The following is a 26,878-nucleotide window of genomic DNA, read 5'->3' as shown; positions in this document are numbered from 1 at the left end:
GTTGAGCTGTATGAGTTCTTTATATATTTTAGAAATTAACTACTTATTAGATGTATCATTGGCAAATATGTTTTCCAATACAGTGGGTTCCCTTTTCATTTTGTTGATAGTTCTTTTTGCTGTGCAGCTTTTCAGTTTTATGTAGTTGCATTCGTTTATTTTATCCTTTGTCTCTTGCCCTAGGAAATATATCAGTGAAAATTCTACTACATGAGACATCTGAGTTTTTGTTGCCCAGGTTTTCTTCTAGGACTTTTATGGTTTCACAACTTACACTTAAGTGGTTCATCTATTTTGAGTTTATTCTAGTATACGGTGTAAGTCGGTGATCTAGTTTTGTTTTTTTGCATATACCTGTCCTATCTTCCCAACACCATTTATTGAATAGACTGTCTTTACTCCATTGTATGTTTTTGTCTCCTTTGTCAAATATTAATTGACCATAATGATGTGGGTTGATTTCTAGGGTTTCTTCTTTTGCACTGATCTATATGCCTGTTTTTGTGCCAGTATCAGGCTGGTGATGATAGTTTGATATCTGGTATTGTGACCCCTCTAACTTTGTTCTGTTCTTCTTTCTCAAAATTGTTGTGGCTATTTAAGGTCTTTTTTGGTTCCATATAAATTTTTGGAATATTTGTTCTAGATCTGTGAAATATGCCATTGGTATTTTAATAGGAATTGCACTAAATTTATAGATTGCTTTGGGTAGTATGGACATTTTAATGATGCTAATTCTTCCAATCAGTGAACACTGTATATGCTTCCACTTGTTTGTATCTTCCTCTATTTCTTTTTTCAACATTCTCTAGTTTTCTGTGTACAAGTCTTTTACCTCACTGGTTAAGTTTATTCTAAGGTATCATATTTTTGTTGTTGTTGCAATGGTAAACACAATGGGATTTTTTTTTTAGTTTCTCTTTCTGAAAGTTAATTATTGATGTATAAAAATGCCATCAATTTCTGAATGTTGATTTTGATCCTGCTACTTAACTGAATTCATTGATTAAATCTAGTAGTTTTTATTGTTTTTGTTTTTGGTGAAGTCTTTAGGGTTTCCTATGTACAATATCATGTCATCTGCAAATAATGACACTTTTACTTCTTCCTTTCCAATTGGATGCCTTTGATTTTTTCTTCTTGTCTGCTCACTGTGGCTAAGACTTCCAGTACTATGCTGAATAAGAGTGGTTAAAGCAGACATCCCTGTCTTGTTCTTGTTCGTAAGGGAAACACTTTTATTTTTTGCCCATTGAGTATGATGTTGGCTCTAGGTTTTTCATGTATGGCTTTTATTATATTGAGGTAGTATCCCTCTATTCCCACTTTTCTGAGAGTTTTATCAAAAATGGTTCCTGGTGCCCAGCCACTATGGCTCAGTGGTTGGGCATCGACCCATGCACCAAGAGGTTGATGGTTTGATTCCCAGTCAGGGAACATGCCCAGATTGTGGGCCAAATCCCCAATGGGGGGCACGCAGGAGGCAGCCAATCAATGTTCTTTCTTATCGGTGTTTCTATCTCTCTCTCCCTCTCCCTTAATGGTTGCTGGATATTGTGAATGCTTTATCTGCAACTACTGAAATGATCATGTAATTTTTATCCTTATTTTGTTTATGTAATGTATCACATTTATTGATTTTCAAATATTGTATTAGCCTTGCATTCCCAGAATAAATCTCACTTGATCGTGGTGCATGATCTTTTTAATGTATTGTTGGATCCAATTTGCAATATTTTTTTTTCTTTATTGATGTAAGAGAAAGAGGAAGGGAGATGGAGAGAGACAGAAACATTGATGAGAGAGAACATTGATTGGCTGCCTCCTACATGGCCCCACTGGGGATCAGGCCCACATCCTGGGCATGTGCCCTGACCAGGAACTGAACAAGCGACCTCTTGGTACATGAGATCGACGCTCAACCACTGAACCACACCGGCCGGGCCGATTTGCTAATATTTTGTTGAGGATTTCAGCACCTATGTTCATTAGGGATATTGCCCTGTAATTTTCTTTCTTTGTAGTGTTTTTACCTGGTTTTGGAATTAGGATAATGCTGGCCTCAAAAAAAGAGCTTGGAAGTTTTCCTTCCTCTTGGATTTTTCAGAATAGTCAACTGAAACCACAGTAAGTCAAAGGATTGTTTAAAGAAAAAAAATACTGCAAACAACTATTTGCCAACAACCTGGACAAAATAGACAAATTTATAGAAAAATATTGTTCTCCAAAACTGAATTAAGAAGAATCAGAAAACCTAAATAGGCCTATACCATCTGATGAAATTGAAGCAGTAATAAAAAAAAAAATTTAAAAAAACTCCCAGCAAATAAAATTTCTGGACTGGATGTCTTCATAAATGAGTTTTACCAAATATTCAAAGAAGAACTAATACCTATTTTCCCCAAACTATTCCATAGATGTTATTTTCAATCAAGGACAATTAATTTTTATCATTGTTGATCAAACTGTCATATATTTGTTCAATGGGATTCCCTTTATTTTGGCTTGAGTCCTTTTGAAACAATCATGATAGTTTTCATAGTTTCCTAGATTTCTTGTATAACAAAATGCTTCAGAATCATTTGCATTTCTTGTTCCGGAACTACTGAACTCGGCTATTTCTCCAAAAATTACTGTCGTCTTTTTTTTTTTCAGATGGTTCTTGTTGCTACTGGATTGGTCACTATCTCTTTAGGCCTTGTTTCAAATCTGTTAGTACACAGTTAAATAACTACAAGTTGACAGGCCTAGAGTGGGTACAGATTTTTGTTTTCTATCATGCTGAGAAATTGAGGACCTTAACAATTGACCCTAGATGGTCTGCAGGAAATGCTGACATCATTTTTATAACCCTTCCCAAACTTGCTAACTTTGATTGAAAACACTAAAACCTGAAGAAGAAAAATGAAGCTATATGAAGTAAGTACACAAATTACATAAATTCACTTAAATTGTCTAAGTTTTTAAACCTCAGCAATTTTTGAATTGCATAAAACCTCTGACAGGAGGAAATAAATGTATTGAAATTCATTGATTAAAAGCAAAATTATTTTGCCCTAGAAGAAATCATTCATTTTAATATGCACACTTTATAGATAAAGGATATGCACAAATGACTTAGTAACTTTTCTCCATGAAGGTGACAAAACTCGAAGTTATTAAAGAGGGTGCCAGATGTCTCCTCTCTGACTCCAGTGCTTCCTTTGTTTCTCTAGACCACCCACGGTACACCACACACTTTTTATTTACTTTTAAATGTTGAAATTCATGAATTCCTGTATGCTATAAAAATGTAAAAATGCAACAAAGAAATGTATTATTTTTCCATGAGGTACATATTAGTAATAAAGGAGGGGAAATATAATTAATAATTATTGGTGGGTCTGTTTTAAGCACTTGAAATATTGTCTTTCAGTCAATGGTTTTCAAATCATTTTGCCTTGATATTTGTTCAAATAAAACTTAAAAAGATCCTTCAGACTCTACAGAGAACACTGAAAGACATTTTTCTAACTATTAACCTCCAGAGATTACTTGGACAGAATTTTCTTCTGCGATCACGTTAAAACCACTCTACAACTCTCTAATGTTATAACAACTCTTGAATGGGGAAACTTAACAGAACTTCATTCCTTGTTTCTGAAACTTTTATTAATTGCGGTGAGCCTCCTCAGGTCAGAGGAATACATTTTGTCCATTAGTTTCAACATTTCAAAGGCAAAAAAAATGCTTCTAGGCATATCATTACATATTGGTGCACCTACTCATTTTCTCCTGTCACCAGAAATACTTGATCCCCTGTCAGCACTTTAGTCTCTTTTCCATTCAACATATGATTAGTGAGGCGATGGGTCAGAGATACACAGCTGAATGAAATTGTACAATATATGCATCTGCACTGATTTTTCAGAGCATGGATTTTTGCTGTCCAATAAATCAAGTCCATGAAGCAATCCCAATTTCAAAATGAACATGATACTCTGATGCCCCTGTGTATTAGAAAATAAATACTTTCTGTCAATAATTAGGCCTTTTTCAAGTTGACTTCTTAAATTTTAACAACTGTACCCATATGAAAGCAAGGTTTTTAGCCTCTAGAGAGAGTACTATAATGAATAATGCAAGTACTGAAAAGGACACATTAAATTAGACACGGAGATGAGAATTTTACATTTTGAAATTCAGGGCATTTTCTATATTTATAATATTTTTCATTAAAAAATGTCATCTTACATTTTTATTTTACAGTTTTAATTTATAATACATACATTGTTTCTAATTTCTAACATGTGAAGGATATAATTACAGGCTGTCATAAGGAATGGTATCAATGCTTAACATGAATTAATTAGCACCGCTGCTACATATTCATTCTGAAATATTTTTATATACAGGGATTGAAATTGTGGATGTTTGATTTATTCTCCACTTCTTTTTTTTATGTTTTATTTTTGACACTCAATGTTATTTTGTATTAGTTTCAGGTATACAGACTAGTGGGCAGACAATTATGTAATTTAGGAAATGACCTCCCTGATAATTCTAGTACCCACAATGTTATGGACTGTGCAATATTCCCTATGCTGTATTGTATATCCCCATGACTCTTCTGTAACTACTAATGTGTACTTTTTAATCCCTTCAGCATAGTCACCCAATCCCCAAACCCTTATTCCATCTGGCAACCATCAGTTTGTACTCTGTATCTATGAGTCTGTTTCCGTTTTGTTTGTTCATTTATTTTGTTCATTAAAATTTCACATATAAGTGAAATCATATGCTATATGTTTTTCTGTTTGATTTATTTCACTTAGTATGTAATACCCTGTAGGTTTATCCATGTTGTTACAAATTGTAAGATTTCCTTCTTTTTATGGCTAATATTCTATTGTAAATATGTACTATTTTTTTTATCCAGTCATCTATTGTTGAGCACTTGGGTTGCTTCCATATCTTGGTTAATGTAAATAATGCTACAATGAACATAGGAGTGCATATATCTTTTTAAATTAGTTTTTGATTTTTTTTTAATATATGCCTAAAAGTAGAATTGCTGGGTCATAAGTTTCTATTTTTAATTTTATGAGGATCCTCTGTATAGTTTTCCATAATGGCAGCATCGGTTTGCAATTCCACGCATGAGGATTCTCTTTTTCTCCACATCTGCACCAACACTTGCTTATTAATTTATTGATGATAGCCATTCTGATGGGTGAGAGATATCTTGTTGTGGTTTTCATTTGCATTTCTCTGATGATTAGTGATGTTGAGTATCTTTTTATATGTCTATTGGTCATTGTATGTCCTCTTTGGAGATGTGTCTATTCAGGTCCTATACCCTCTTTTTTAATTGGATTCTTTGGCTTTTGGTGTTGAGTTGTATGAATTTTTTAATAAATTTTGTATATCAAGCTCTTATCAGATGTATCATTGGTGAATATATTCTCTCATTCAATAGGTTGTCTTTTTGTTTTGTTGATGGTTTCCTTTGCTGGGCAAAAACTTTTTGTTTTGATGTAGTCCCATTTGTTTATTTTCTCTTGTTTCCCTTGTCCCAGAAGATACATGAGAAAAACTATTACTGAGAGCAATGTCAAAGGCTTTACTTTCTGGTTTTTTTTAGAAGTTTCATGGTTTCGGGTCTTATTAACTTCTTTTAATTATATTTTTAAAGTATATTGGTATATGGTTTAGTCATTAGATTCATATAAATCTTTTTTATTTTATAATATTTTGCATTATTCTATTTTCATTGTAAATTTAGTTAATAACACCCATTATTAGGCTAAAGTAAGTCAGAATGCTTATAATCACAAAATACTTTGCTTTCTATATCTCCTGATAAGTTTAGCTTATACATTTTTGGTAGATTTTCACTGAAGGAACATGCTTTTTATTTTATTTTTTCCAAATGTCTGCACATAAAGTTATATAATATTAAAAATATAACTACAACATTTTGAAGTTGAATCTATAAGACACTGAAATACGTATTGACTCAAAAACCTAGGCAACTCTAAATAAATATATAAATTAATAAACTGAAAAAATATCTGATAAAAATATATAATTTGATCGATAGTTAAGATAATCCACAAGAATGTTCAACCAGCTTGCCCAGTAGGAAACAGCTTGAGGTATACTGACACATAAAAGCACAAAAACAACAAATGTGATGGTCAATTTTTAAAGTCTATTCCTTGTGATCAATAAAACTAAAACTTATCTAGATAAAAGATTTTCTTTTAACTAATAGTACATTAGCAATCTTGGATTTTCAGCAAAGGTATTTGTAGGCACTTGCTTTGTAGAAATAAGATTGTTCTACTTGTTTTATTCAGAGTCCATTCAATAATCTAAAAATGTTTTACTATATCAAATATTTCTTATGGATGTTCAAGGTAGCATTTCTTATGGATGTTCAAGGTAGCATTGACAGTGCATTTATTTTTTTTCTACTCCTCTGAAACATATGTACTCTATTTCTGATATTCTAGTAATTTTTATAGAAATGTTGGCATGCCCTTCAAGCTTATCAAACTCTAAAATTATTCAGTCAAAGTTACATATTTACCCTTTTACTGAGTACTTGTGTGCTTATAATTCCCTTTCTGATTTTCGTGGTGTTATTTTTTGCATAATTGAGTTCTATCTTGTGTTTACCCACAGAAAACTTATTGCTTCGGATAATGAATATTTGTACAGACTTATAACTATATTTGACACTTTCTTTTTTTCATCATATCTTCATGTTTTTCAGGCCTCCTAGTTAGGTTCAAGTTTCTGCTGCCTAAATAACATTCTTTTGAATTTTATTTAGTGAGGTTCTCTTGGTAATAAACTCAGTTATATTGTTGTGTTGTTTGAAAAATGGGATTGGTTATTTAGTTCTATGTTGACAATTTAGTTTTGTTTTATGGTAGATCATGTAGGTTAATTGCTGCCTCCTCTCCACTGGCACCAAAGAAGTCAGCTCTTTGCTATTGCCACTCCTTTAAAGTGAACTGGCTTTACTTTCAGGCTGCTTATGAGATTCTTCTTTGTCTTTGGTGTTGCAGTTTCATTTTGATATATGTCTGGGTGCAACTTTCTTTACATTCTTCCATCTTGGAATCCAATTGTCTGTCTGAGAGCCAATGACTTTGTTGCGAGGCAATTCTCAATGGGTCTCTCTTACATTTCTGTACATCCTATGAAGAGATATTGACTTTATTCTATATTGTCTTTTTAAGGATGTCTGCATCGAAAACAGCCTTGGAATATACAGAATGTCTTCCTCCAGATCAAATGACAAATTTGTTTTTTGACCAGGATAATAAAAAATACTGTGTCCCTGCAGGCAAACACTGGGCAGCATTACTAACATTACCTTTAAAATTTTGTGTTCCCTAAGCTTAGAGTTCCTCAACTGACACACAATCCACTATGCATACTGTCTTCCTAGTCCTTCGTCCACATCACCTTTGTCAGATTTGGAGGTCAAGAACTTCAGCAAACATCAAGCTCAAGAGTCCTACCATTCCATGAGTAATCAAGTCCTCTTTCTCTGGTCCAGGTATCTTGTGTCCTCTACCAACCTCTGTAAAACTGTGACAAACTAACTTATTAGCTTGCAAATAGTGTAAAATCTCAAATCCTTTAAAGCTCTTGACAGATTTATATTAATACTGCAGAATTCTTAGCCATTATTTATTTTTATATCTCCCTTATCACATGCTCTGTTTTCCTCTCCTTCGGGTACCCCAATTAAATAGTCTTAGTATTTTTTATTCTATTTTTTCCCTTGACATTTCTTTTATGTCTTTTATCTTTTTCTTTGCCACATTCCAATTAATGTCTTCTGATATATCTTTCTAGTTCATTAAAACTATAATCTATTGTATTAGTCTGCTAGGGCTGTCATAACAGAATACCATAGACAGGGTGGCTTAAACAACAGAAATTTATTTTTTCACAGTTCTGGAAGCTAGAAGCTCAAGACAATGGTGTCATTTTGTTACAGAATTTAATTTCTCCATCACTATTGGGAGTAAGGTTCTTGGGGCGCTACTGGAATAAGCATTTCCAGAGACCCCCTGGAGAGAATAAGATGTGGTAAAATGACTTTACTTCTGTGGAGTTATATCCTTCAGTTTCTAAAGTCCCAGTCCCCTTAAGTTCCAGGGGTCAGAACCTTTTTTCTGCCATAGGTCATTTGGATATTTATAACATCATTTGAGGGCTGTACAAAATTATCAACTTAAAAATTAGCCTTCTATATTTGGTCAGGCTAATTTGGTGAGGTATGTGATGTTAACTGGTACTGACTTCATGGGCCTCATATGGTCCACAGGCCAGAAATTCCCCACCCTTGCAAGCCAGTCCTCGGAGATATGCAGCTGGGGTTTCAGCAGAGCTGGAAGTAAAGACAGTGTCCAGAGTTTCCATTCCATGGTGAAGCTGGGTCCAATGTAGCATCAGGTTAGATTCAGCCCATTAGTCCATTGTTTGGATCCACATGGCCGTAAGCCACATAGGCAAATGTAGAGTGTGGGATCCCTGCAAGCCAGGAGTCAGATGCCAGCAGTGAGAGAGAAACTTTCTTTTTTGGGGGAATCTAAACATCTCAGATTTTGTGCCTTTTCAGCGGCCACACCTATTCTGGCCAATTACCTGTTTCCAGATGTGACTGACAGGCAAGTACCTTCCCACGTCGCCCATACTTTAACAGGCATGCACCCGCTGTCCAGTCCCTTCCTCCAGCGATCTGCAAGGAGTAGCCCTGAAGAGTATTAGCTGCAGCTTCTGGGCAAAGCTGTATAAATGGTATGCCCATATTATCTGGCCATCTACTTGCTCATTCCTGTTATTTAATAACCAGATTAGTATAACAGTATCATTAGTGCTGGTTTCTGGTGAGACCTTTCTTGGCTTACAGACTGTTGCTTTACATGGTACCATCACATGGCCCTTTTTGTTGTTGTTGTTAGTCCTAACCTGAGGATATTTTCCCATTGATTTTTTTAGATATAGTGGAAGGGAGAGAAAAATGGAGGGAGGGAGGGAGAGAGAGACGTTGATTGGTTGCCTCCTGCATAACCCTGACCAGAGCCAGGGATCAAACCTGAAACCAATGTACGTGCCCTTGATCAGGTATCAAACCCACAGCCAACACTCTAACCACTGAGCCAAACAGGCCAGAGCAACCGTGACCTTTTGTCTGTGCATATATATTCCTTCTTCTTCTCATAAGGACACCAGACCTATTGAATTAGAGCTCCGGCTTATGACTTTATTTCATCTTAATTTCCTCCTTATCTCCACATATGGGCTCTATTTCCAAATACAGTTACATTGGGTATTAGAGCTTAAACATATAAATTTGGTGTGGTAGGTAAGGGAGGACACCTTTAAGCCCATAACATCTACTAATGGCTTCTTTTTTTTTTTTTTCTTTATAAAAAGACAGCAGAGGCCCGGCCTGTGTGGCTCAGTGTTGAGCATCGACCCATGCACCAAGAGGTTGCCAGTTCGATTTCCGGCCAGGGCATATGCCCAGGTTGTGGGCCAAATCTCCACTGGAGGACATGCAGGAGGTGGCCAATTGATGTTCTCTCTCATCAATGTTTCTATCACTCTCTCCCTCTCCCTTCCTCTCTCTCTAAAATCAATAAAGAAAAGAATGAAAAAAAATATTTACAGCTATATTTTAAATACACACACACACACAGCAGAGTAGTTGGTGGTATGGGGGGTGGAAGGACACAAAAGAAATTCATATATGTAGATACGATTGAGAAGAACAAATTACTTTTCAGTTTATTTTATGCACTTCATGTTATATATTTCTGCATGGCTTTAATTTTTACCATATGATACACAGATTCTAGGTGACTCCGCATTATGTCTGTGTCCTAGTACTAATACCCTGCCTAATTCCTTGCTCTTGTATAATTCCTTCCCCTTGAGTGTGGGGCTTGTGACTTGCTTCTAACCAATGGAATAGGACAAAGGTGATGAAATGCCATTTCCATGCTTATATTATGTTAAAATAAGAGATTTCATCTTGCTTGAAGACTCACTCTAGTGTCTTTCTCTCCTGACTGGCTTGATAAAATGAGGGACTATGTTGGAGGCTCATGTGGGAAGGAGTTGAGGGCCATCTTTAGACAACAGTCAGGGCCTTCAGTCTCACAATTGCAAGAAAATAATTTCTGCAAAAACTGGGGTCAACTTGAAAGCAAATTCATTCTCTATCAAGTTTCCAATGGGAACCCAGTCCTGGCCAACACCTTGATTGCAGCCTTGCAGAGTCCCTGGACAGACTCCTGACCCACAAAAACTATCAGTCTTAAATGTGTGTTATTTCGCAATGCTATTTGTAATAATTTGTTATGCAGCATGAAAACTAATGCATGTCATATGCATACAAAACTTTAAAATACAAAATACATTCTCAATCCTCCCCTGAGGATATGTTTATTTATTTATTTTTTAATTTTTTATTTTTTTTTTTGTTACAGATAGTTACCGTTTTTACCCCATTGGCACCCCCCTCCCCACCCCACCCCCGCCCCATCCCTGGCTTAGTTGTCCATGTCCATTGGTCATGCATACATGCATATAAGTTCTGTGGTTTATCTCTTCCCACCCCCCCACCCCCTCTTCTGAGGGATGTCGGTCTGTGCCCTACTTCCATGTTTCTGGGTCTACTGTATTCCTCAGACTGTTATGTATGTTAATTGATTTTAGAGAAAAAGAAAGGGAGAGAGAGAGAAACATTGATGTGAGAGAGAAACTTTGTTGGTTGCCTTCTGTGAACCCTCAACTAGGTATGTGTCCTGACTAGAAATTGAACAGGCAAACTTTTTGTTGTACAGGATAACACTCCAACCAACTGAGCCTTTAATTTTTTTTCAAAGAAAAGTCCTGATTGAGATGTCATATATGCACAGAATATAACTTTATTTTATTATCATTATTGATTGATTGCTTTTGAAAGAGAGAGAGATAAAGAAACATCAATTTGCTGTTCCACTTATTTATACATTCATTGGTTGACTCTATTATGTGCCCTGACCAGGGACCGAACCCCCAACCTAGGTGTATGGGAACAATGCTTCAACTGACTGAGCCACCTGATCAGGGCCTAAAGTATAAAATACATTTGTCAAAAAGTTATAACTTCATGTTTTAAAAGGACAAATATGCACAATATAATAATTTAAGGTTTTTTTTTAAATTATTTTATCATTTCTGAAATTTTTATTTTCTTCTGTTTCACATATGCTTTGTCATTTAATAATCTGTTTCTGCTTGTTCTATTTTTAATTTCTCCTGCCATTCCCTTAAGAAGTACTTCTTTTGGAACTTCCAGTCAAGACGGTGGCATAGGTAAATGCGGTATTGCGTCCTCCCACAACCACATCAAAGTTACAACTAAACTACAGAACAACCATTATTCAAAACCGCCTGAAATCAAGCTGAATGGAAGTCCTACAACTACGGAATTAAAGCAGCAGCCACATCCAGACTGGTAGGAGGGGCGGAGGCAGACAGTCTGGTCCCACACCCACGTGTGGCGGATAAAAATCAGGAGGATACCTTGGCTGGGAAGGTCCTCCCTGAGGACTGAGGGGGTCCCCATCCCACACCAGGCACCCCGCTCAGGGTTTCAGTGCCAGGAAGAGAAGTCCCCATAACTTCTGACTGGGAAAACCAGTGGGAACTGAGAATGAGGCAACTGGAGCCCCAGGCAGCTCCTCTTAAAGGGCCCGCACATGGACTTATCGGACTCACTCCCTCTAAGCTTGGAGGGGAGGCAGCTCGAGGGGTGCCAGAGACATACAGGGAAGAACTGAGCTGTTTGGCATTGGAGCGAGGGCTGGAGAGGGGGCTTTCTCCAGGACAAATGTGCTGACAGAGGCCTTTGTTCCTTTGGTGAGCCCTTCCTTGGAGCAGCAGACAGCCGCCGTATCTAAGACTCCAACAACTTGGCTCATACTGGTTGCCCCACCCTGGTGATTCCCTGAGGCCCTGCCCTACCCAACTTTCAGGCCCACCCAAACTATTGCCAGTTGCTTAACCATAGGATTGGCCTGTCTTGGATCCTGCATCAGGTTTTCCTAAATTCTTTCAAATGAGCAGCATCTGGTCTCAGCTAGGCCCACACCTCTCATTAAGTAATGCATAGAAACAAACACAGCAAGGACGCCAAAATGAGGAGACAAAGAAACAGGTCCCAAATGAAAGAACAGAACAAAACTGCAAGAAAAGAACTAAGCAAAATGGAGATAAGCAACCTAACAGATACTAGTTCAAAATACTGCTTATAAATATGCTCAATGAACTTAGTGACAACCTCAGCAAACTTAGTGAGGGCCTCAAGAGCATAAAAAAGGACCATTCAGAAATGAAGGATGCACAGTCAGAAATGAAGGAGGCACTAACTGAAATAAAGAATACTTTACACAGATTCAATAGTAGAGTAGGTAAAGCCAAGAAGCAAACCATTGATTTGGAATATAAGGAAGCAAAAAATACCCAATTAGAATAGCAACAAGAAAAAAGGATCCAAAAAGTGAGGATAGTGTAAGGAGCCTCTGGCACAACTTCAAGCATGCCAACATTCACATCTTGGGGGTGCCAGAAGGAGAAAAGGGAGAACAAGAAATCAAAAACGTATTTGAAACAATAATGGCAGAAAAATTCCCTAACTTGGTGAAGGAAACAGACATACAAGTCCAGGAAGCACAGAGAGTCCCAAACAAGATGAACCCCAAGAAGCCCACACCAAGACACATCATCATCAAAATGAAAAAGGTTCAAGACAAAGAAAGAATCTTAAAAGCAGCCAGAGAAAAGCAGTTAGTTACCTACAAGGGAGTTTCCATAAGACTGTCCGCTGAATTCTCAAAAGAAACTTTGCAGGCCAGAAGGAAGTGGCAAGAAATATTCAGAATGATGAAAAGCAAGAACCTATAACCAAGATTACTCTATCCTGCAAAGCTGTCATTTTGAATCGATGGCCATATAAAGAGTTTCCCAGACAAGAAAAAGTTAAAGGAGTTCATCACTATAAACTGTTATTATATGAAATGATGAAAGGTCTTTTTGAAGAAAAAGATAAAATATATGAACAAACAAAATGGCAATGAATACATATCTATTGACAATGGAATCCACAAACAAAATGAACAGGCAGAAACAGTAACATTCTCATAGATACAGAGAACATTTTGTTTGTTGCCAAATGGAATGGGGTGTTGGGGGAATGGGTGAAAAAGGTGAAGGGATTAAGAAGAACAAATTGGTTGCTAGACTGACAAACCTCAAGGGGAAGGGGGGTTTTTGGAGGGTGGGAAGAAATAAACCAAAGAACCTATATGCATATATGCATAACCAATGGACACAGACAACAGTGTGGGAAAAGGCAAGAGGGGGGCGGGAGTGGGGAGGACGAGGTCAGTGGGAGAAAAATGAGGAACATCTGTAATACACTCAACAATAAAGATAAAAAAATAAGTAAATAAACCTGTATATATATAAAAAAAAAGTACTTCTTTTAAACACTGTGATAAATCCAGTGTCTCACATTATTATGTTTCTGAGCCTTCTTTGCCTTGCTTCTACTTAATCTAATTTATGATACATTGTTATGAGTTTTCTGGTTTCCTGTGCAAAGGCAGACTTTTTCTGGAGTGGTGAGTATGTGAGTTACTTGAGATCTATGTAGAAATGGGTTTCACTAGGCAGGCTCTGCTGTTGCTTCTCCCAGACTATTGAGGCCACTGTCACCAGCCACTTCAAACTAAATACAGAGCTTGAGGTTTTGAAGACAATCAGATGGTGAAGTTCCCTGGTATGGCTGGCTTGTGGTTATTGCTCCCCTTCTATATTTTTTTTAATCAAGATTTGAGGTCAGCCTGATCACCTAAATTTTTGACGTTATTCTAAAACGTTTCCTCTACTTCAGGTCACATTTAGTCTCTAATTTATTAGAATCTGTGTCTTTCTTTTCCCCAAATTCTTCTAAAACTACACTCAAGAGATACCAATAAATGTTATGTTCAAAGCCACTGGCTTCTTTTTGCTGTCATTCTTTCATGTAATTTAACACTGTGTATCATTTTCCCCATGTCTTCTGTATAGTGGTCTTTATTGCTCCTCCTCCCATCTCCTCTTCTCTACCCAGTATCCTCCACACCCCTTGCTCTTTTCTTGACAACATTCTTTTAATGCACAATATTTGTCCTAACTCTCTTAATTTTTTGGTGCTTTTTCTCAAATTCCCCCTTCATTTCTTGGCTTCAAACACTAACTATATAGTATGTTGCTACCCCAAACTGTTAACTCCAATAATCCTGATATACCCATGACTATAGACCCATCATAATAGCACTGTATATTTTAACTAGTCATTATATTTCTAACTAGCAGTCAAACTACACCAATACACTATGTTTTTCAAAGTCTTTCTGTTCTCCTTACTTTCATGACACTAATAGTAATAACTGACACCTATGTAGAGCATATGATCTGCCAAATATTACTCTCAGTGTTTCACATACATTAAGCTATTTAACACTTAAAAGAACCCTACAATGTAGGGGTTATCATTATTTTCTCTTTACAAAATGGTGGCACTGAGACACAGAGAAGTTAAATTATTTGCCTTAGGTCACACAGCCATTTAGTGGATGATCACTATGACTCCAGAATCCTGTCTTGATTGATACTCCTATAGACAGCCAGTTAATACTTTCTTCTTCCTAGAAACATATATACAAATGTGAATTCTATGTCTAAACTCTCCCATTAGCCAACCTGTCACTTATCATAATAATCAATGGAAATAAATTAAGTTCAAATAAACCCTAAGTCCTTAGTTCTTACTGCTAGATTAATTAATGTGCTAGAGGTAATTAAATCAGCATAAATATCATAGCTGAATTTCATGAAAAAGATCAGAAAATGTTATGCCCATTAATAACCTCTGTAGCTATTCAAGCAAATATAAAGCAATAAGGATAATTAAATCTTTTGCTTCAGGGAGCAAGTAGCTTTGCTTAAGGAACAGGACGGAAAATATGCCTCCATTGTCTTCCCTGGGGACAATAGTGGAAAAACTGACTAGGTATATTAATGGGGTACTAGAAAGGGTAACATCTGCTGTTTTCTGAAATATCAGTGCTTTGGCTGAGGTAGAATTAACTGATTCATATCTGATATTGAATTATAATAACTTTCATATACAACATGGTGGAAACAAGCTGTTTTAATTTCATTTTAGTTTTAATTTACTAACTACAGTACAAAAAATGCTATCTTGTAAGTGCACCAAATATTACATCTTAGAAGTGCCTGACAGGAAATGCCTCTAATGATTTTTAATTTTTGTTTTCAAAATTAATTTTAATAAAATTGAGTTCTCAGAGCAAAAGTTTGCTTTTTTCCCCCCATGGTTCCCACACTGGCCTGAAGCTGAATTATCAGTGGACTATTGCAGGCAGCAGAAATAAACATGATGAGTCTGAAATACCAAACCAGTTACAGAGCAAAATGCTTAAGATTATAATTTATTTTCTTTAAAAAGCTGTACTATTTCTAATTCTTTAAGAATAAAGATGAAAAAAAAATAAAAAAAATTAAAAAAAAAGAATAAAGATGCTCTAATATTGGCTACAATTACCTTAGCGAACTATACAGAAAATTCAAGTTTAATGCCTGAAAAAAAATTCTAAATTTAAATAAATGCTTGCAAAGTTACTATCTACCTACCTTAGTGGTCTCATATACTCAGCAGTAAGTTTTCACAGGTGAAGAACTCTAATTTCAGTTCTCAATTTCAGGTTGTGAGTATATTTTTATTTTAATACCTTCCTAAAATTTAATTTTATCCCTATCTGCTCTCAATTTTTTTCATGGCTGGGCCTCTGAGCTTTGCCAATTTGCATATTTGAATTAATGCACCAAATAATGTTTGAAAGTCTAATCTTATTAAATGTCTTTAAATCCAACACTTTCCCTGACCAGTTAGACCTTATTAATTAACCCATATGTTATCAAAACCTCATGCTGGCTTCACTTGGTTGTCTCTAGGGGTCAAATGGACCAACTGGTTTCCTTAAATAAACACAGTATTGAAACCAAGAAATTATATGAGTTAGACCTCTAAAATAACTCATTTTTTCCACTAACATAAGACTCCATGCATTATAGAATTTACTGGTACTAATTGCTTAAGAGCTAACAGTTGTTGAGCTAAGGATTTTTCATCTCATTTTTCCTCCTCTGCATAAATCTTTGTCATAAGCAAGTTTAAAGAGGAGAGTAAAATGATTTATATGTTCCATATGCTATAGTTGCACTAATGGTAATTTCATTGAGCAGTAATGGGCCTAAGGAAAAAGGAAGGAAAAAAATAACTGACAGTTAACTGTAATAACATATTAAAATATTAACAGTATTCCTTTCAATAAATAAAGACCAAAAAATACTAGTTGCTTTACATGAGCAAGAAGGAAAAAAATGTCAAAAGTGTAAATATACTATAAACGGCATGGAATATATTTATATATATTTAAAAATACAAATATATTAAAGAACTGTCTGTGACTTGTCCTGTCATTTATATATAGGACATAATTCGTGTTAAAATTAGGCAACAAACTACTATTATTTATATGGCAGAAGTCTCAGGGGATACTCTATTTCTCAGCATTACATTGGAGGAGCTCAAGATGGAAGATAATTTTCATAGATATCCGAGGTTAAAAAAATGGAAGTTGGGCCAAGGGCTACAGTTATTCTAAAAGAAAGGATTACAGAAGAGATCTTCTGAGTAAAACAGTCAAAATAAAACATGATCATCTCCCCAAGGGACAAGACCTTGTGTATCCCTGTACCCTGCACATCCAGATAAACACATTTATGGAATAATGTACTAGCCTTTACCATTGATGAAGTTCTTTTATGCATGAAGCCACAAAAGAGCATTTGGAGCAAGCCCACTTGTCTATCCATTCTTCTTTTTTTCTCATTACGCTTTGTTTTAATGGGTCTAAAAATTCTGGGACAGATTTTTTTATCAAGTTGTTTCCACTAAAAAGTACTGATTTAAAAAAACAAATAACTTACAAACTGCCCCCCCACACACACACACACACAAAAATTGATCCATAAAACATTCTCCTTTTCTTCTGAAGGTTTTATGATGTACTGTAATCATTAACCAGTCTTACTAGTAATTGTCAATGGTCGATTGAGACAAAGAATTCTGAGACCATTCTTCTACCGCTGATTGAGACTGGGGTGGCTGGATTTGGGGATAATATTCATTTACCCTGCTGAGCTTTTTATACAGACTTGGTGACTTTGCCAGCTCCAGCTTCCTTCTTGTCCACTGCTATGATGACACCCACAACAACTGTCTGTCGTATGTCACAAACAGCTAAATGGCCCGGACAAGAATAGTCAGATGGTTTAGGATAATCACCTGAGCCATGAAGCCAGCTTCTTTCATTGGTGGGTCATTTTTGCTGTCACCACTCACATCTTTGACAGACACATTCTTGACAATGGAGGCCACATAGAGTTTCTCTGAAAGCTTTATGGTGCATTTCAGTAGACTTTTCTTCAGTTGTAACATTGACTGCAACAAAGGTGACCACTATGCTGGGTTTGAGGACACCAGTCTCCACTAGGTTCACAGGCATAGTAATAAAAACATTAATTTTGTAGACATCCTGGAGGGGCAGACACAGGGGCTTGTCAGTTGATGAGTTGGTGGTAGGATGCAATCTGGAACTTCAGGTGACATGGTTGCACGCACGGGCCCTGCCATCTTTATGGATGACTTTCCATCCTTTGGACAGGCACATGAGCACTTGACTCCAGTATGCTGTCACCATTCCAATCAGAAATTGGCACAAATGCTACTGTGTCAGGGTTGTAGTCAATTTTCTTAATGATTTCCTTATATCTCTCCTGGCTATAAGGCAGCTCAGTGGAATCCATTTTGTTAACACCAACAATCAGTGGTTTTACACCCAGTGTGGAAGCCAGAGGGCATGCTCAGGGGTCTGCCCATTCCTGGAAACATCTGCTTCAAATTCACCAACACTAGCAGCAGCAATAAGGACAGCACAGTCATCTTGAGACATGCCTGTAATCATGTTTTTGATTAAGTGTCTGTGTCCTGGGGCATCAATCTTGGTCACATAATACTTGCTGGTCTTGAATTTCCATAAGGAGCTACCAGTGGTGATACACACTCACATTCAGCTTCCAATTTATCCAAGACCCAGGCATACTTGAGCCCTTGGCTATCTCAGCAGCCTCCTTCTCAAATTTTTCAATGCTTCTTTCTTCGATCTCACCACATTTGTAGATCAGATGGCCAGTGGTGATAGACTTGTCAGAATCTACATGTCCAATGACGTCTATGTTGAGATGAGTCTTTTCCTTTCTCATTCTGCGTTTGATTTAGTGGTGGTTTTCACAATACCTATGCTCTGGCAGGAAATATGTTGCAAAAAAAAGCTCCCATTTGTTCTTAATAGATAGAAATTAATTCAAGGCTCTCTTCTGCCATGGCATAGATAGGAATACTTGGCAATAGGGATTCCAAAACCACTTTAAACCTCTGAACATGAATATTAAGAAGAGACAGTCCAGTGCAAGTTTTGTGCGTTTTCATAATTGCTCAGTAATACTTATCTACTAAAATTCATTTTTTCTTATTTTAGTAGCAGAAGTAACCAAAAATATGTATTTATTTGTAAAAGTTAATAATAGCTTATTATGTATAATCAGGGTTGATGATACAGACTTGCACTTCACCCCCTAACCTTGAGTGTGTTTGTGGCTGTTTGTGTGGTAAAAGGAAGGATCAGGCCCTAGCTGGTGTGGCTCAAGTTGTTGCAGCATTTTCCTGTGCCCCAGAAGGTTGTGGGTTTGATTTATGATAAGGGCACATGCCTGGGTTGTGGGTTTGAGCCCTAGTCAAGGTGGGATCAGGATAAGTATGAGAGGCAACCAATTACATTGATGTTTTTCTCTCTCTCCCTTCCTCTCTGTCTAAAATTATATATATATATATATATATATATATATATATATATATGAAAAGGAATGATCAGGTCCCTTTTAAAACTTGTGATATAGTTTTGAAGAAAGTCCAATGTTGGCTAAATGGGAGTGTCGTAATAATTACAATAGAGTGATTAATAGGACATTACAAGTGCTGTTACAGCATTTTGTTGTACAAAAGAATGGTTGAACAATTATTTCCAAAAATTAAAAATAGAAAACTAAAATTAATATTGCAAAATTAACTACTGTATCTGCTTAGCAAATGGAAATTCTTAACAAATGGATATTTTCAAGAAACATTTTAAAGAGGAAAGCTTGCCTAAAACCTTGTATTAAATATACTATAGCAATTAATATGCTCTTTTCTTAGCAATTTATATTATGTTCTTCTTACAACTAGTAATACCAAAGTTTAATAACCAGAATTTATAGTTGAAATTAGTAGATATCACTAGCATAGCTGTACAAGTAGATCATTATGTCATTAAAAATAGGATATTCTAATAGCCTAAATTTCTGTTAATGGTGGAATTATAAGTAAGAACAAAATTATAGTTGGAATATTTCATCAGCTTTCAAAATCTTTGTGTGTCATCATGGCTATTTATTGCATCAATTAAATTGTTGTTTTTTTAATATGCCAAAAATAGGTATAAATAAATTAAAACTGGAAGTCAGTTGAAAATAACATGGACCACAATATATTTAGTCATTACATTGTGCCAAATCTGTGTTAGAGATCTGTATATAATACACTATACTAATTACAACAATGTTAGGTACATATTATTATTATCATTTAAAATATAAAGTACAGCCCAGCTAGTATGGCTCAGTGGTTGACCAAGAGGTCACCGGTTCAATTCCCGGTCAGGGCACATGCCCAGGTTGTGGGCCCGATCCTCAGTGTGGGGGCATGCAGGAGGCAGCCAATCAATGTTCTTTCTCATCAATGTTACTATCTCTCTCCCTCTCCTTCCTCTCTCTCTAAAAATAAAGAAAATTTTTTTAAAAATATAAAATAAAATATAAAGTATGACCAAGAGTTAGATAATATTTAAAATCTGGTTTAGCTACTCAATATACTCTTAACCAGTAGGTTATGATTTCTTGTCCAGCTACGTATTTAGGAGTTAAGATCATGTCTTCCTGCAAGCATCCATTTCTTTCTCCCTTTGTTATCATAGGAATTGCAAACATTTCACCCAATTATGTAATAAGACACAAAGTCCAGGATCTCATGACTTGCATGAGGTCTAAAAGCAGTATGTCTTGATCTGAAGACCTATGAACTAAAAAGTCAAATTGTCTATTATATAATGGTCATATAGAGAGAGACAGGATAACTTCAACAAATACTCCCACTTAAAAAGGGAAGAAAGGGAGATATTAGGACTCGCTTCTCCATGGCAATTCTAAAATCCCACTTGTTTTTTTTTTTTTTTTCAAATCTTTATTATTGGATGTAAAATGTATTACAGATGTTCCACATTTTCCCCCCATTGACCCCCTCCTCCCCACTCCCGCCCCCCTCCCACCTTTTCCCACACTATTGTCTGTGTCCATTGGTTATGCATATAAGTTCTTTGGTTTATTTCTTCCCACCCCCCCCAACCCCCTTCCCTTTGAGGTTTGTCAGTCTAGCAATGAATTTGTGCTTCTTAATCCCTTCACCTTTTTCACCCATTCCCCCAACCCCCTTCCCAACTGGCAACCAACACAATGTTCTCTGTATCTATGAGAATGTTTCTGTTCTTCCTGTTCATTTTGTTTGTAGATTCCATTGTTGGTAGATATGTATTCATTGCCATTTTGTTTGTTCATACATTTTATCTTTTTCTTCAAAAAGACCCTTCATCATTTCATATAATAATGGTTTGGTAGTGATGAACTCCTTTAACTTTTTCTTGTCTGGGAAAGTTTTTACATGTCCATCGATTCTAAATGACAGCTTTGTGGGATAGAGTAATTTTGGTTGTAGGTTCTTGGTTTTCATCACTCTGAATATTTCTTGCCACTCCCTTCTGGCCTGCAAAGTTTCTTTTGAGAAATCAGCTGACAGCCTAATGGGAACTCCCTTGTAGGTAACTAGCTGCCTTTCTCTTGCTGCTTTTAAGATTCTCTCTTTGTCTTGAACCTTTTGCATTTTGATGATTATGTGTCTTGGTGTGGGCCTCTTGGGGTTCATCTTGTTTGGGACTCTCTGTGCTTCCTGGACTTGTATGTCTGTTTCCTTCACCAAGTTAGGAAAGTTTTCTGCCATTATTGTTTCAAACAGGTTTTCGATTTCTTGTTCTCTCTCTTCTCCTTCCAGCATCCCCACAATGCGAATGTTGGCACGCTTGAAGTGTCCCAGAGGCTCCTTACACTATCCTCATTTTTTTTGGATTTTTTTTTTTCTTTTTGTTGTTCTGATTGGGGATTTTTTGCTTCCTTATATTCCAAATCGATGGTTTACTCCTTGGATTTACATACTCTATTATTGAGACTGTGTAAATTATTCTTTATTTCAGTTAATGCCTCCTTTAATTCTAACTGTGTATCCATGATTTCTACTGGTCCTTTTTTATGCTCTTGAGGCCCTCCTTAAGTTCACTGAGGTTCTCACTAAGTTCACTGAGCATCCTTATAAGCAGTATTTTGAACTCAGTATCTGTTAGGTTGCTTATCTCCCTTTCGCTTAGTTCTTTTATTGGAGTTTTGTTCTGTTCTTTCATTTGGGACCTGTTTCTTTGTATGCTCATTTTGGTTGCCTCTCTGTGTTTGTTTCTGTGTATTACTTAATGAGAGGTATGGGGCTCGCTGAGACCCGATGTTGCTCGTTTGAAAGAATTTAGGGAAAACCTGAAGCAGGATCCAAGACCGGCCAATCCTATGGTTAAGCAAGTGGCAACAGCTTGGGTGGGCTTGAAAGTTGTGTGGGGCGGTGTGGGGCGGGGCCTCAGGGAGTCAGCAGGGCGGGGCTACCAGTGTGAGCCAGGTTGCTGGAGTCCCAGATATGGCTTCTGTCTGCCGCCCCCGGGAAGGGCTCACCAAAGGAACAAAGGCCTCTTACAGCACGTTTGTCCCCGAGGAAGCCCCCTCTCCAGCCCTTGCTCCAGTGCCAAACAGCTCAGTTCTTCCCTGTATGTCTCTGGTGCCCCACGAGCTGCCTCCCCTCCAAGCTTAGAGGGAGAGAGTCCGATAAGTCTGTGTGCGGGCCCTTTAGGGAGCTGCCTGGGGCTCCAGCCGCTTCAGCCTCCCTGAGCCTCAGTTTCCACTGGTTTTTCCATCCCGAAGTTATGGGGACTTCTCTTCCTGGCACTGGAACCCTGAGCGGGGTACCTGGTGTGGGACGGGGACCCCTCAGTCCTCAGGAAGGACCTTCCCAGTCGCGGGAGACTCCTGATTTTTATCCGCCACACTTGGGTGTGGGACCAGCCCGTCTCGCCACCGCGCCGCCACCACACCCCTCACGCCGCTGCCTCTCCTACCAGTCTGGATGTAGCTGCTTTTTTAAATTCCATAGTTGTAGGACTTCCATTCAGCTTGATTTCAGGCGGTTTTGAATGATGGTTGTTCTGTAGTTTAGTTGTAACTTTGATGTGGTTGTGGGAGGACGCGATACCGTGTTTACCTACGCCGCCATCTTGACCGGAAGTCTCCTAAAATCCCACTTGTTTTACTTGGGGATAGAAAATATTTCTTGACATAAGTTCTGGGATAGGTCCATAGACCATTGTTCTCAGCTCCAACTTTTGAGAGTTTTGGTGTTATTGTGGTTGTTTGTTTTTTAAATCATCTTCATTGACCAATCATGAAGAGAGGATTGGAGAATATGTCCCTTTAGGCAATCTGTTAATTATATGCTAAAATTTGAGCCAATATAACAACTCAAGAACTTTCAACGCCTTCCAGCCTAAGGTGGTGGTACTTTTTGCTAACACAGCTTTATTTTATAATATTATGAGTTTTCTATGCATTCTTCCAAAATCTATGTCCATCATTTTCTGCACAAGCCTCTCTCTCTACATTTAATTATGAATATTTTGGAAGTATACATTTCAGTAAAAATACTACTTTATTCATTATAACATCACATCTCTTCTGCTGAATGATATATTAGTTATTTTTAGAAGCATGATCTACAAGGCATAGTAATTATTTTAGAAGTTTTAACAGAAGGCTTGCTGACAATGCTCCTCATTGGATCTTTACCCTCAGGTAATTTTTCAGGTAATCTCTGACATAAGCCTTTTCTTCGAGGCTGTATCTTAATGGCTATATCTTTAATTTGGTGAAAAATTATTTTATTTAGTCACTCTGCAATTCTGAACTGTCTCTATTACTTTTAACTACAGCTTGAAAACTAGGTATTTCTTTTCGTATTTCATGATTTTCTATTAATAGCTATATGTTTATCTGGTACATAATCTTCCAATTTTAGGCAATACTTTCAGTGTTTCAATATTACATACCATAAGTCACAATTTTTCTAGTGTCCCTCAATAGTTTCCTCACTGATTTTCTGGCCTTTTATGTTAGTGTTTTTATAGCCTATAGCCTTGATCAAAATCATATTTTAGGTTATTGTTGCAGTGGCACCTCATTCCTGGTATCAACCTCCGTGATTGTCAGCTATTGCCATAATAAAGCTGCATACTCTATTACTCCACAACTCAGTGGCTTGAAATAACAATTATTTATTTTTATTCATGTGTCTGTAAGTCTTCTGAGAGTGTCTCTGCAGGTTACCAGAAAGACCTAATTAGGCTAGTTGCCTGCTGTGTATTAGGTTTAGTCTGTTCTGTATATATTTCATTCTTCTGAAACCAGTGGACTTCCTGAGGTCATTTGTTCTCATAGTGTCCAGAGCATAACAGGGCAAGTTTAACCACACAAGCAAATTCCAATCTTCTGCTTAAGTAGCATCTGCTAACATCACATTGTCAAAACAAATTAAATGGCCAAGTTCACAGTCAAGAGGCAGAGAAGCATACCTTGAATTAGGATGTGCAAAGCCACATAGCAAAGATGCAATCAAAAGAATGGATGAAGAATCGGGGCCCAACATTTTGTCTAGAACAGCAGGTCTTCACATTCTTAGTTCTGGCCACAATATTTCTAGTAAAAGAGAGTGAGGCTTGCATTGTTTATTTTGTTAGCAATTCTACAATGTTTACCCGTGGTGACACGATTGTTAAGTCTTGTTTCTTTTGGGTTGTGACTAAATCAGTCTGGAAAAATGTATATAAAGAAATCATATCATAGGTCTTCAAACCATTCCACTCTTTTAAAAACACCAGGGAAATCCCAGTATGTTCAGATCATACTGTCAGGTAAGCTGCCTTGACAGATTCATGGCCTTGCTTGGCATTCTGTGAAAACATCACCATGAGCAGGTATCTTTCTATAAGCAACAGATCATGTACTATGTCAAACACTACCTCATATCACTGGGAAGTTTTGACTTTGACTCTAATTGGTGATCATGTTAATAATTTGATCAGCCATGGTGCCTTTGAAATGACCATGTGTGAAATGACCATGACTCTCAAGGCAGTGAATTTTTATGGAAAGAATAGTATCTATGCTGCATGTGGAAGGTGCAGCTAGAGTTTCATAACCAATTCTTCTGAGTGTGGAAAAAGAGGATGACAGCTCTTTCCTGATAGCATAATCCAAATCACGTGTGTATGTGTTCAGATGCTGTTCAGCTCAATGTATTGGTGACAGATAGACACATGCATCTTGTTGATTGTGAGGTGTGAGACCTTGTGTAAAAATCTACTGTAAAAGATGGCTCTGGACAGCATATTGGTGATATAAAAGTCCTCTATAGTTTGTGTCAAGCAAAGGTAAGATGTGTAATGGATCTTCTAATGTCATTCTTATGTATCACATTATTCTTCATCAAAAAGATATTTTGAAGAAATTACTTAATGCCAAGGACTGAAATTGGAGAGAATAGGTTTTTCCCAGTTCATCTGTCAGTGACAGCTGTCAAAGTTATAAATCACCATTTACCCAATGATCATCTTTTTAGCTGCTTGGTTGTCAAGCAGAAACCAAAAATAGGGACTTCTCACTTTCACTCTCTTGTGTCTGCTCTTATACACATGGGTCATTTTGCAGGTGCAACTACAGAAGCCATCGTTAGCCTAGCAGTGATCTCAGGATCTCAGACCGTCTGGAGGCACATAATCATTTACCAACAGAGAAGGAAAAGTAGCAATGAATGGTGCTAGAGTAACAGAGTAATGGTCATGGTTACCTGGAGCCTTAAAACGCTATTCTAGATCTTTAGACATATATTCTCATATATTGGGAACACAAGTGGAAGCTGTGCGTGGTAGAATTGGGCAGAATATCAAGCAAATAGCTATAAGTGTGTGACACATGACAGAGAGATAAAAAGTGAGTTATCTTTTTCAGCAAAGTGAAGAATCCCTTTAATTATGGAGTAGACACTTTGAAAGAGCATCAAATTCCCTAAAGGACTGTAGTGTATGTATGCCAAATTTGTGATCTGATACATCTATTTAAGAAATAAAAGTGCTTCATAAACTAGTTAAATATATCCTTCAGTCATGAGGAAATGGATCTAAAGGCTTCTACACTCATTTCAAATTTTTAAAAAATGTTTTGTTCTTAATTTTTATATTCCTTTAGGGGGAAAAACATTTCAGTAAAACTTCAGGCAGTGATAGGAGGGTCCCAGGAAATAGTGCATTAAATACTAGAGAGTTAGCAGCAGATTGAACGGAAGCGCTGCGGGAGAAGAAAATCATTGCCTTGTGTCTCTCACAGTAACACCCTCTGCTGCCTCTGGGCCGTAGGTAAAAAGGAAAGGTCTGAGAAAATGCAGTTTATGTATTACTAGGGTATTTCGGTTCTGAGGCAGGTACTGTGGATTGGGCCCTTTTTCTGTTACTATTGTCTGAATTTGGGTAAATCTCATAAATTACAAAATCTTGATTTTCTTGTTTTAAAATGGTTATCATAGTAGTACCTATTGCATAGGGTCATTGAGAACTTTAAATGACATTATACATACAATGGCATCACCCTTGTACCCAGTAAAAAGCAAATATTGAAAAAGAATACCACTCCTCTTTTCTCCCTCTCTTTCCTCTTCTTCATTTTTTTTTCTTCTACCCATTCCAGGACCTCTTCCTCTCCTTTGTATTTCCCCTGCCCCCTCATATCCCCAAGAATCTAGGGGATACAAGACATTAGATAGAATAATTATTTGATGAGTGCACAAAATTAAACCCAGAAGGAAAATAATAAACACAATACTCATCAGAGACTTAAACACAAATACCTGCAGATTTATATATAAGGCTGAACAAATCTTAATATCTGTTCAATGGACTCTTTCTTGTGGGCATGCAAATAATCTTAGAGTCAAACATCAGCGAACAAAGCTGTGCAACATCTTGGTATTAACGGCTTAACTTTGAATGGATGTTCTAGTAGACATTCGTCTAATTAGAACACAATTTACAAAGAAATATATAACTTTAAATAATATCTCGTATTTAATTTATTGCCCACTTTTATCCTAGGTGCTCTATTATTTAAGCAGCTAGAGAGATATATCATAGAAAAATATTGGACTATGTGCCCAATGCCAAAAGTACAAATTATAGCCAGTCTATTTCAAATCTTTTTCTTCCTAGCTGAAGTACAAGTGAAAGAAATAGATACATTTTGTTAACATTCAGTTCTATAAAATGCAGATTTGAGAGTGCTTTATGGAAAAGAGAATATTGTGCAGTGCTTTCTCCTTATTCAATGCAGATTTTTTTTTCAAATATGT

At 36.8% G+C, this 26,878-nt stretch overlaps 1 pseudogene; it reads right to left on the bottom strand.

Moving 5' to 3' along the window:
- Window positions 1-18,453, bottom strand: part of LOC118615465 — an 81,896-nt pseudogene extending 63,443 nt beyond the window's left edge.
- Between the last annotated feature and the right edge of the window lie 8,425 nt (window positions 18,454-26,878).

Source organism: Molossus molossus, unplaced genomic scaffold (assembly GCF_014108415.1).
Source record: "Molossus molossus isolate mMolMol1 unplaced genomic scaffold, mMolMol1.p scaffold_m16_p_1, whole genome shotgun sequence".
Taxonomy (NCBI): domain Eukaryota; kingdom Metazoa; phylum Chordata; class Mammalia; order Chiroptera; family Molossidae; genus Molossus; species Molossus molossus.
Note: the sequence above shows the minus strand (reverse complement) of the source record. Positions and strands in the feature narration are given on the sequence as shown.